Source organism: Doryrhamphus excisus, linkage group LG10 (genome assembly GCF_037039965.1).
Source record: "Doryrhamphus excisus strain RoL-2023G ecotype Guam linkage group LG10, RoL_Dexc_Guam_v1.1, whole genome shotgun sequence".
Classification (NCBI taxonomy): Eukaryota; Metazoa; Chordata; class Actinopteri; order Syngnathiformes; family Syngnathidae; genus Doryrhamphus; species Doryrhamphus excisus.
In genome coordinates this window covers 19,666,091-19,677,500 of record NC_136366.1, presented here as the reverse complement: position 1 = coordinate 19,677,500, position 11,410 = coordinate 19,666,091, and the positions used below count along the sequence as shown (strand labels likewise).

Here is an 11,410-nt window from a genome sequence, read left to right as displayed (position 1 = left end):
TATAAGTCGCTCTGGAGTATAAGTCGCAGGAACAGCCAACCTATGAAAAAAGTGTGACTTATAGTCCGAAAAATACGGTATTATGTATTAATTCCGGTATTACGGAAAAAAAACAACAGCAAACATTCAGAAAAACAAGCAAAGAGTGATGTTGATACTAAAAGTATTTTTAACCTGAGATGCAGTTTTTTCTTGAAATATATACAACTTCTAATATAAATATCTACGTATGCGAGGTGCTTTTTTCCATCGGTTCAACAGTTGCTGTGGTCCAAGAGCAGCAGAAGTTTTATTGTAAACTTGATCAAACCTGATCGCCGCATAAGACTTTCAAATGTGATTTTAGCTATTTGCTTCTAGTTCCGAAAGGTATGGCTTTCTGTTTCAGCACTCATGGGAACTGTAGTTCTGTAGTAGCTTCCTGACGATGCGTCCAGGTCTGTACAGGACGATGTCTGGGTCCGGACTCGAACCGTGGTCCGCCAGTTAACGACCTATACTTTAAATCATGCATTGTATTAAACACCGAGCACAAAGCTATGATTTATTTCTATCTTCACATACCCAAAGGAGTAAAACTTTTTTTACATTTCTCTTTCTTGCTCAATTATGTTACAGGTCTGCAAATCATTTCCTGCCAGAACTCCTCCGAGACTTTTGTGCGTGCCCTGTAACTGAAATGGCTCTCCAAAGTAACCAGCTTGAGAGGTATGAAAGTGAAAATAAAATGTTAGAAGAATTGTAGGCTGATCGAAGGGGAACTGACTACTGTAATGTCTAACATCTACCTACTCCAGCAGCACTGCTTGATATGAAGGATTGGGTCCAGAAGATCACAGATACTTCAGTTTGTTACAAAAAAAAATACAATTAGGTAGTATTATATACAGTAGGTACACTAGTACACTAGGAAGAAACAAGTCAAGTGTGTATTTTTTGTGTAGCGGGTAAATGAATTTGACGCCAAACCAACATGCAATGTGCAAATGATATTCTCCATGAGTGGATCCTCACATTTTCCCGAGACACTGTTGAGCTGAGACTTTCGGACTCCACAAGTTTGTAAAATAACGGATTCGCTGTAGCGCGAACGGGCCTCCGTTGGTGGTTCTCAGCTGGTAAAAGGTGGAGTCTGGGTCAGGCATGGGTAAGGGAAGGATCGAATGTGAGCGGCAACTCTGCATCGGTTCGTTATGACCCTGACCCTCGATTTACTGGTCAATCTACGTTACGACCGTCTCCTGGGGGTGACGAGTTTGGTGACCGAACGCACGAGATCACAAGTACGGGTGACAAAATTGAGTTTCTCTCCCTTAGAGCCATCTGGTTTGGCCATCAGGGCATGCCCGACCAGTTGGAGGTCTTGAAGAAGGCCTCAGAATCAATTGGGAGGAGCCGGACTAAGCACCCAGGGATCTTCTCACCGCCGACTGCTGCTTCCGTCGGAACCCACCACCCAACTCAAGTGGATTCCGTTTTGTCAATGAAAGTTTCCATTGCTCTGCAAAAACCTACTATTTCATGTAGTCCAGTTGGCTAACTCTAAAAAGCCTTAATATTCTTACATGAATACAGTTAGCCGGGATGAACCAACCAATCATCTGTTTGCCAATCGTTTCATTGACTTAAGGTCGTATTTAAGGTCACCAAGTTCACCTTTTTCTGTATCTTTGCCCTAATTTAATCCATCCCCGCTAGATTTGTACCTCTGCCAGCTTTCTGGATGTGACCTTATTTTGTATTTTCTTCCGAGTCATAACGTGAAAACACATGCACACATTTGCTACCTTGATAAAGTGATTAAGGGCTAAGCCATCCTGCATTTGGTTCCAGCACCGAGGAAAGCAAAAGGTAACAGGAAGTTGACTCAGCCACAATATCAAATGTTTAAACATAGATGATGTGGTAAGTCTCTCTATGTGAATATAGGTTATATAGGTTATACAGTAAAGTCTCGTTATATCGATATCGGTTATAACGAATTACTACTTATTACGATAATATTTTCATTTCCCAGCAAATTTCTAATCTTTTATGGTATAATTAGTTCTGTTAGTACGATACCCGGTTATTATGATAATCCGGTTACTACGATGCCCTTTTCATCTCCCGCCAGCCAATTTGGTCTGCTTATATCGATACAAAAGCAGCTTAAATCAATCTTTGCTTAAGGATTTCAATACCAAAAAAGAACACGGCGAACGGCTGCTTCCAGTCAACTTTATTTTTCACACTTCCACCACCAGAGCACAGCACACACACCGATTCCCGCACTTCCTGGTTCACAGGTCATGCTCAACCCGCCCCACATAGCTGGCCAAACACATGCCTGCAACAGAAGAACCAACTGACATAGCATACACACCTATTCCAACGAAGACACAAGCGTACAAATACATGTATTTAATTGTGTTGTATTCAGATATCTTTTTATCGCTTGCAATAATCACTGTTTTTCATATGTACATGCTGGCGTTCGTGGTTTCTCTCGTGTGTATAGATTCTATACACACGAGAGAAACCACGAACGCAGTTGGTTCTTCTGTTGCAGGCATGTGTTTGGCCAGCTATGTGGGGCGGGTTGAGCATGACCTGTGAACCAGGAAGTGCGGGAATCGGTGTGTGTGCTGCACTCTGGTGGTGGAAGTGTGAAAAATAAAGTTGACTGGAAGCAGCCGTTCGCCGTGTTCTTTTTTGGTATTGAAATCCTTAAGCAAAGATTGATTTAAGCTGCTCGACATTGTTCTATACTATAGAACAATGTCGAGTGCATTATTGCCCACTTTTAATGCAGTTCGGCGCAGGATCGGATATATGGATAGTCCGGTTATATCGGTATTTTTTCCGACTCCCGAGAATATCGATATAACGAGACTTTACTGTATAGGTTAGGGTTTAGGGGGTGAGGAAAGGCGCTATAAATACCTGACCTGTAAGGCCATTCTAACCAATAAAGTCATATAAAAGTATAAAAGTATTTTTCAGTGTTGGTAAACACATTTATCTATTATGTATTTCAATATAAAATCCTTAAAAACTTATTCTGAGTTCCCTTGTAGTGATATGAATACTAATAATTGTTTGGATGCCCTACTTAGCCTCCATGTAGCAAAAGCTATTTCCTGCATAATATTACATAAGTAACATTTTTCCAATCATTGCATAAACAATGTATTTGTTATTTCCCTCTAAACTTTGACATACCGGTTATGTGTGTGTGTGTGTGTGTCTCCACAGCAGACTGCAGAGTGTTCTTTTAGTGGTTCTCCTCTCCAGACAATGCTCGGCAGACAGCTTTTTAATAATAAATGCGCCACACACCACCACTCCGTTTGATAGTCTCTTCCATTGCAACAAAAGGCAGAGCACAGCGACTTCTTCATTGCTCATTAAAGTTAATATAAACAGCTCAGCCACAAACAGCTTGACAACATCATTTCCAAGGTTCATTAGAGGACTGTAATCAAAACATTTAGCTAATTGGCTTGACGACTGCTCGAACATTAGCATTGGGCTGCCATTGCAAAGCGACACAGGCTTTGACGATTTGCAACACCCGCTGTACAAAGTACGACGATTAGAATGTGGCCACTCGCTGTGATCTGGAAGTTAGAGGAAGGGAAAGTCAACGTAGAGATATAATTTAAATATTATTATCACACAAACTCAGTGGTGTCCAAAGTGCGGGACAGGGACCATTTGTGTACATTTATACTTAACTTAGCGCCGTACACTGTTTTTTCAATTCTGCTGTGTATTTAAGTATTTATTGCACCTTAAAATCTGTTTACTGTGTTTTTTAATCCTTCTGTGCTTTTTAAAAAAATATTTATAATATTAACAAAGTATGCTGGAACATGCAAATTAAGTAACTACCTACCTACCTTTACAAGAAAACTAAACAATAAAACAGCAAAAATGGAAAACCCAGCAGTAATTTTACAAGAATAAAGTCAAAATATAGTCAGAAATAAGTTAGAATATTAGAATATCGTTTATCATCTACTGTTGCTTGTTAAGCCCTTTGAGGCTCTTTTGTAATTAAGGGCTATATAACTTGACTTGAGAATAAAGTAATATTATGAGGATTAATCACGGAATTGCTTCCATTTGGACAAGAGCACCAAACCTGGGACATCGAAAGGTGGAAGAATGTTTTATTCTATGATGAGGTTGTGCAGGGGCGTCAAACGGCACCTGGCTACTTGGAGATTTTGCAAGTGGCATCCCTCATAACGAATAACGTCACTCTTCATGCGTGTACCCTAAAAAAAAAAATCAGTAGAATCATTCAAATGAATAATAAACCACTTAATTGTTATAACCATCTCTAATTAAAGCTTTTATGGAGCACTCAGATCAATCACGCCACTAAAAACCTAACTGGAGCAGAGTTGTTTGTATAGCGGCGTTAATTGTATGAAGGGAATTATTACAAAGTAGATTAGTAGGTTGCTCGCCGGCTGAAATATTTGCATTCTAATTGCGTTTACTCACCAGTTTAGTGGTTTGGAAGCGCTACAGGGAGGTTTTATGGAATTTTTTCCAGCACCCTCAGACCATTAGGCCAAATGGTAATGGGAATTCTTGTTATTATATTGTCCTCAGCTGAGGGTCCGTGTAATGGTTTTACTGTGAACCGGGTCAACTATAGAGGAACACAATTATAAGTCCCCATTTAGTTGAGCTCTCCATGTCAAATATGTCGTGAAATTGCACATTCATCACTATTATTTACCAAAGTAATTGCCTTGTTGGTGCAGTATAGTCTACACAGTGGATATCAAACGTACATTTCATCCAATATGATTGTGCATGCAAATTATCTCTCTGGGAACCACTGAGTACAAATGAAAGCCGTAAGAAAATAAAACGAGCAATCATCAGTAGGCGTCGATGACTCTGCAGGAGACGAGTGTTTTGCTTATTAAACCCCATGATCTATGGATTCAAACGACTCAAATATAGCAAACAAAACCACTTCCAGTTTGCTTTCCGTGCTGATTCAGACCAAGAATACCTCAAATCGGGACTTGTTGCATGCAAGTTAAGGGCGGTGAGCAATATCCCTCCTAATGAAACACATCCACATCGATTATCGTCCTCGGATGAGGTCGGCCCTTCAGGGTTTCTCCACCCTCGCCATTATACTTCCCATTATCAGTGACGCTGTATGAAAAGGTCTGCTGTTCTCTGTGTTTTTCATTTACTAGTTCCAGATCACCGCAATCTTGCCATGGTATCGCAAGGTGATGACGACTGTGAAAGAGCCACAAATCTTCCATGTACAAATCTCTGATCCTGATTCTGATGACTCATATTGTGCATCAAGTACAGCCTTGTGAGGACTTGGAGATCTGCGAGTGCAACCGCTCCCTTGACACGCCACATTTACCGCGTGTGTCAAACGAGGTGTTGGTTCACTGACAGTTTTATTTAATTAGTGTGAAACTTTGTGAGGCAAACTGACCCTCAAATGAAAGGGAAGAGTTCGCTTCTACTGGCATGATGAAAAAAAAAAAATTACCGTAGCTACCTTTTTTTAATGAAGAAAAAAAAGATTAAAAGCAAAAAATACATAAAAATTAATTAATTAATTTTCTACCGCTTACCATGCTGGAGCCTATCCCAGCTGTCTTCAGGCAAAAGGCGGGGTACACCCTGGACTGGTGGCCAGCCAATCACAGGGCACATATAGACAAACAACCATTCACACTCACATTCATACCTATGGACAATTTGGAGTGGCCAATTAACCTAGCATGTTTTTGGAATGTGGGAGGAAACCGGAGTACCCACACAGAGATATTGAACTCGGGTCTCCTAGCTGTGAGGCCTGCGTGTTAACCACTTTCACATCGTGCAACCAAAGATAAATATCTAAAATGTAAATATTAAATATGCTTTGTGGACATTCACAAATAATAGTTGGGTCTGGAACCAAATAACCGTGACAAATGAGGGATTACCGTTTTAGCTGCTCTCCTCTTTTCAGCCATATTTTCCAAATGGGTCTCTGTTGCGGCTGCATCACTCCACATCACCTGTGTGTGTGTGTGTGAGTGACAGGGAGTTGTCCGGGGGGATTTTCCAAACATGCCGGCCAATGTTACAAGCAGCAGAATGTTCTCCACAAAAACCTTAGACTCTGTGTGAACTCTATGTTCTCTGTTGTGGCCGTTGGGTCTTCCTGCTGTCGTCATGGAGTCTGACGGTTGGGTGGCACTGGTGGCATGCTGGAGGTCAGCTGGTTGGATTTTGGACTCTGCACTTTACCTCTGCTGGCACACTGGCCTGTCTCCTGGTATCACTTCCACACTCTTGACACTGTGCTGGAAGACACAGCATACCTGCTACTGGAGGATCTGCTCTTCCTGAGTATCTTGGGTGGCCATGGAGATGCTCGTGGCGAAGTCCCTCTCTTTTCTACCTGCTATCTGTTTTTCCAACAGCAGGGCTGGTTGATGTCCTAGAAGTGTGCGACCGACTCAGAGTTCCACAGTGATCATTTTGTGTGTGTGTGTGTGTGTGTGTGTGTGTGCATTTGTAGCAGCATCAGTCCGACTTCCACCAAGTATTATAAACGAGTACAAAACAGGAGCTGGTTTTGATTCCATTATGAAACCTTTAGCTTTACAGATACGCAACGTTTGATATTGCACACTGATCAGTAATCAAAGGAGGCTCAGACCTGTCGGAACCAGATCTGAATACAGAGAGGAGGTAATCAGCTGCTCAGTCACCAAACAAGAGTAGTTACTGTGACGGCAAACAAGTCTGTGTTCTGTGTCAAAGTGCCATCTAGTGTCGGATACCCAGTTTGCTTTGACACGATGTAACGTTCAATAACCAGACTTCTGTTGATTAAAAAACATGAACTGAATCTTTATCATTCATCAGGGTGCTTTCTTTAAAGTTAAAACAATTCCAAGTTTTCGTAGGATCAATTCAAGGAGGAAGGATGCACTAGCAGGGTAGATGATGCCTCAGAGATTCATTTCAGGGTTCTTTTCCAATGCTTCTCCTCAACTTTTGCTCTCAAATTGATTTGGGCAGCAAAACCAGCAGAGTCCCTTATCCCCCCTCCAAAAGTGTTATCTCCAAGTGGCCTGCAGAACCTGAGGCGAAGACGACAAACCACAGGCAGCAGTACAATGGGTCGGTACTGGGTACAATGGTACTGCGTTATTTGTTTCCAACACATGAAGGAACATTATTTTCTGAGGTTGAGTTCCTTGGTCAATCCGTTCTATAATTTTACTCCATATAGCAGGGGTCTCAAACGCGTGGCCCGCAGGACACTAGTTTGAGGCCCCCGCCTTGATATGAAAGTTTAATGTTAGTGCGGCCCGCGCAAGTTTGATATGGATGCTGTATGGTATCATGTACCCAGAAAAAAATATTACGTTTGATTCATGTTCATGTTAAAGGTTAAATAACTGTTAATACAGTAAACCTCGGATATATCGGACTCGGATATATCGGAAATTCGCTCACAACGGACAGATAAAAAAGAACCAATTTTTCTGTAATGCATTTCCAATAAAAATTCATTGCATATATCGGATTTTTTATAATGATTTCGCCTATTTCGGACAAAATCTCCAGTCCCGTTCCAATTTCCCTGGCATATATCGGATGGCCGCATCATGGCCTTTGATCCATCTTTGATCCATGTTCACAGCCAAAGCTGAAGATTATAACATCTTTGTATGAATTACAGACATGTACATGAGCATGTACAACGAAATAAAAAAAAAATTCTCAAATCTGCGCAAACGAAACGCAAACGATAATGATGTCACATGCTATTGAAATGTATGGGAACTTGCCGACTTGTCAATAGCCTGTGTCATTATCGTTTGCGTTTATGTTTATCGTTTGGTTTCTAAACCTCCCTAATAGCAACAAGAAGGCATTTCTACAGATTTGAGATTTTTTTTTTTCCGGACAACGGATTTCGCTTATATCAGACAAAACCAGTGGGAACAATTGAATCCGATATATCCGAGGTTTACTGTAGTTATCCTCCCTATCCGTGTGGAAGTGGTAAGTTTTTGGCTTTTTTTAAGTTTAAAGGAAATAACTTGAAGGCTACCATTTAGGTCGCTAGCTCTCTAGTTTGCGAGTTAGCATGTGTCTCAAGACCCTGCAGTTGCACAATATGTTGTAAATAAAAAGAGTATAAATGTGACTATAGTCGTGTTTTGTCATGTCTACAGGGCTCTAATAATGCTTTGTTCATTTTAATATGAAAAAAATAATTTGTCTACCCACCAACTATATGTGGTTTCTTAAGTTTTTATTATTTGCTGTTTTATTATTATTATTAGATTTATTTATTACTGATTGATTGATTTTCTTTATTCTTGATTTGTTTATTTTTCATCTTATTTTGTGCAGAAAAATAAAAATGAAGATATTTGAGAACAGTGGAATGTTTTATCAGAGCTTTTATTGTAGAAAATTGGAACCAAAGCACTGAAAAAGTTTGTATATTTTTCTGTTTTTAATAAATGCGTTTTTGTTTTTGTAAACCTGATGTGGCCCAGTCTCACCCAGACCCTAGCTCCAGTGGCCCCCAAGTAAATTGAGTTTGAGACCCCTGCCATATAGTGATGTTGCTGACTCTTGTTATGCAATTAATACACTATTTATCCTGCTTATCCAGTTTCCAGTCCCTGACCACCTCCCCCACTTCCACCGGAAGGACACTGAGGCATTCCCAGGGCAGCTGGGAGACATGATCCCCTCGGCGTGCCCGAGGTCTGCCCTGGGGCACCCTTCTGGCTGGGCATGCCCGGAACACCTCACCAGGGAGACATTTAGGAGGCATCAGGACTGGATGCCCGAGCCACTTCATCTGACGGGGGCTTTACTCTGAGCTCCTTCCGGATGACTGAGCCTCTTAGTGCGAGTCCATCCGCTCTGCAAAGGAAACTCATTTCCAGAGCTCATGACCATAGATGAGGGTGGGGACATAGATGGACCGGTAAATTAGCTCTCTCTTCACCGTGAGGGTCTAGGACAGCGGCCGCAATACTGCAGATGCCGTCTGTGGCTCTCAGACTCCAGAACTTCCATCAGACTCCCAACCCAAAGGTGGTTTTCACATGCATTGTTTTTCACATGTAAAACTGTTTTATGCTAACATATTTTGAGTATAATTCGCACAATTCGGTTTTAGACAATGGCGAAAATCAAGGCAGCGCTGTATGTTAATCCAACATCTGACCAGAAGGTCAACAAGGAAGCATTTTGGCCCAGAAGTCAAATCATAGTTCAGCTCCATTGCTTCTCTCGTAGGGATTTCACTCATTAATTTGTGCGAGTGGATAAACAATGACAGCGAACAAGACTGTGGTTGACAGCAGAGTGTCTGGAAGATGAAAGATGTGGAGGAAAATAATCCTTTAATGAGGAACCGTGATTTATAATCCCTCCACTCAAAGTGGCATGAGTGATTCTGATCTAATGACATCATAACAAAAACAACACAGCTAGTGGTCCACTTTGGATTATATACTGCTCATTTTCATATCGTTGTGGGCTTTGCAGTCAAACTTTTCTTCTTTAACAACAAAGCAAGACGTATCGTTTGGGTAGCTATTTGTTGGAACAATTATATCAAAACTACCAAAACAACAGAAAACAATGCATAATAATTATAAACGATGACTGGAATGACGACAAGTTAATTGGCAGTCGCATTAGTTTGCTAGGTGCAATACTGTACAAAAACCAGGGCAAAACGTTGGAGACAATGTTCAATGTAAACCAAATCATGAAAACTGGGGCGTATACAAACCAAGTCTTGTCTCTTACTTTTGTGTACATATAAACGATACAGCGGTGAGAATAACCGTGTACAACCGGCAGTTATTTTATTCGAGACAACAATTCTTATGTACAGTAATGCCTCATTTATCACAATTAATTGGTTCCAGACACGACAGTGATAAGTGAATTTCTGGGAAGTAGGATTCCTTATTTATAAATTGAATAGTTTTATAAATGGGGCATAAAAAACCTGTTTACAACCTTCTAAATACCCATCCATCCATTCATTTTCGATGCCGCTTATCCTCACGAGGGTCGCGGGTATGCTGGAGCCTATCCCAGCTGTCTTCGGGCAAGAGGCGGGGTACACCGTGAATTGGTCGAACCTTCTAAATGCATTTTTTGTGTATTATTAGGAACCTCTATACATGAAATAGCACCCCTATAGTCACCTTTACACACGTATTACCCAAAAAAGGAGACATAATAACATAAAATAAGACATTTGACTCATAGGTTAGGATTGGGAGAGTTCTTTGTTGCTATTACTTCCTATAGCGGCTACTGTCTCATTAGTGTAACATTACTGACACCAAGAGACCAGTGTAGAAGACTACACATCATCACAATGTCCTTGAATGTGTCTTCTGAATGCCTTGTATTAATATTATATGCTTGAAAATGTTTAATTGTGAAAAAAATACATACAATTAGCTTGCGTATGTATACTTTTTGACTCATAAAAAGCCGCATTCAACAAAGAAACAGCATGATTTTAATTTGGATATTTTTGAAAAAGCCGTTATAGAGTGAAGCCAATGCAAAGTTTAAAACGCATTGTGGTGTTATTAATAATTGCAAGCATAGTAGGATGGTAGGATGCAGATAGTGCAGGTAAGAAGCCTTTAATGAGCAAAGCAGAGTAACATCAACACCGAGGTCAAAATGCAAAAAAGTTATGTGGGAGTACTACTCACATAAATCACAAGGCCCATAAACACAACACCATGCAAAGCATGCAATGACCATGTCAGTTAAACAGACCTCCAATGCTAAACACCAAATGGGATACTTCCTGCTTCCTACATGGACAAACATTTTTGCTAACAGTTTGCTAACCTTGGAGTTGTGCTATTCTACAAGATCCTAAAGTCACCTTGGCAATCCTGCATCATACACACCAGCACATTAAAGTAAGACTTACTGAAATGATGTCCTCTTCCTCAACCATTTCATATTATTTGAAGATGAGGTATCTTGTTGAAACGTGTTGCCAAACAAACATATTGGACAGTGCACTACTGCCCCCGAGTGGTCAGAAGCGGCATTGTAGTTATCGTGTGACATTACAAGCAGTCTGTTTGCGACAGAATTAAGACAATTTGTATGTTCGTTTTAAATCTGAATAAAATTTAACAAGAAAACAAAAAATAAATCTGGAAGGATTTGTGGCGTTTGCGGTTTGGATTTGCTGGAATGAAACCGCGATATGATGTAACATCCGCGTTGGTTAAATCCACAGCGAAATGACAGCCAGGCAGGTACAAATCCATTTGGAAGTTATTTTCAGGTGAAGTCATTCATTTCACGCTTGACCGCTACAGCGAATCCAATGCTTCCTCAAGCTGCC

At 40.7% G+C, this 11,410-nt stretch overlaps 1 long non-coding RNA gene across 2 annotated transcripts in view; it reads right to left on the bottom strand.

The window, feature by feature from the left end:
• The window catches only part of LOC144901144 (uncharacterized), a 31,839-nt gene extending 20,703 nt beyond the window's left edge, over nucleotides 1-11,136 (bottom strand). For both annotated transcript variants that reach the window (XR_013629308.1, XR_013629309.1), the window contains exon 1: nucleotides 10,985-11,136. This is a non-coding gene — a long non-coding RNA (uncharacterized LOC144901144). The remainder of the gene's footprint in view (nucleotides 1-10,984) is intronic.
• Between the last annotated feature and the right edge of the window lie 274 nt (nucleotides 11,137-11,410).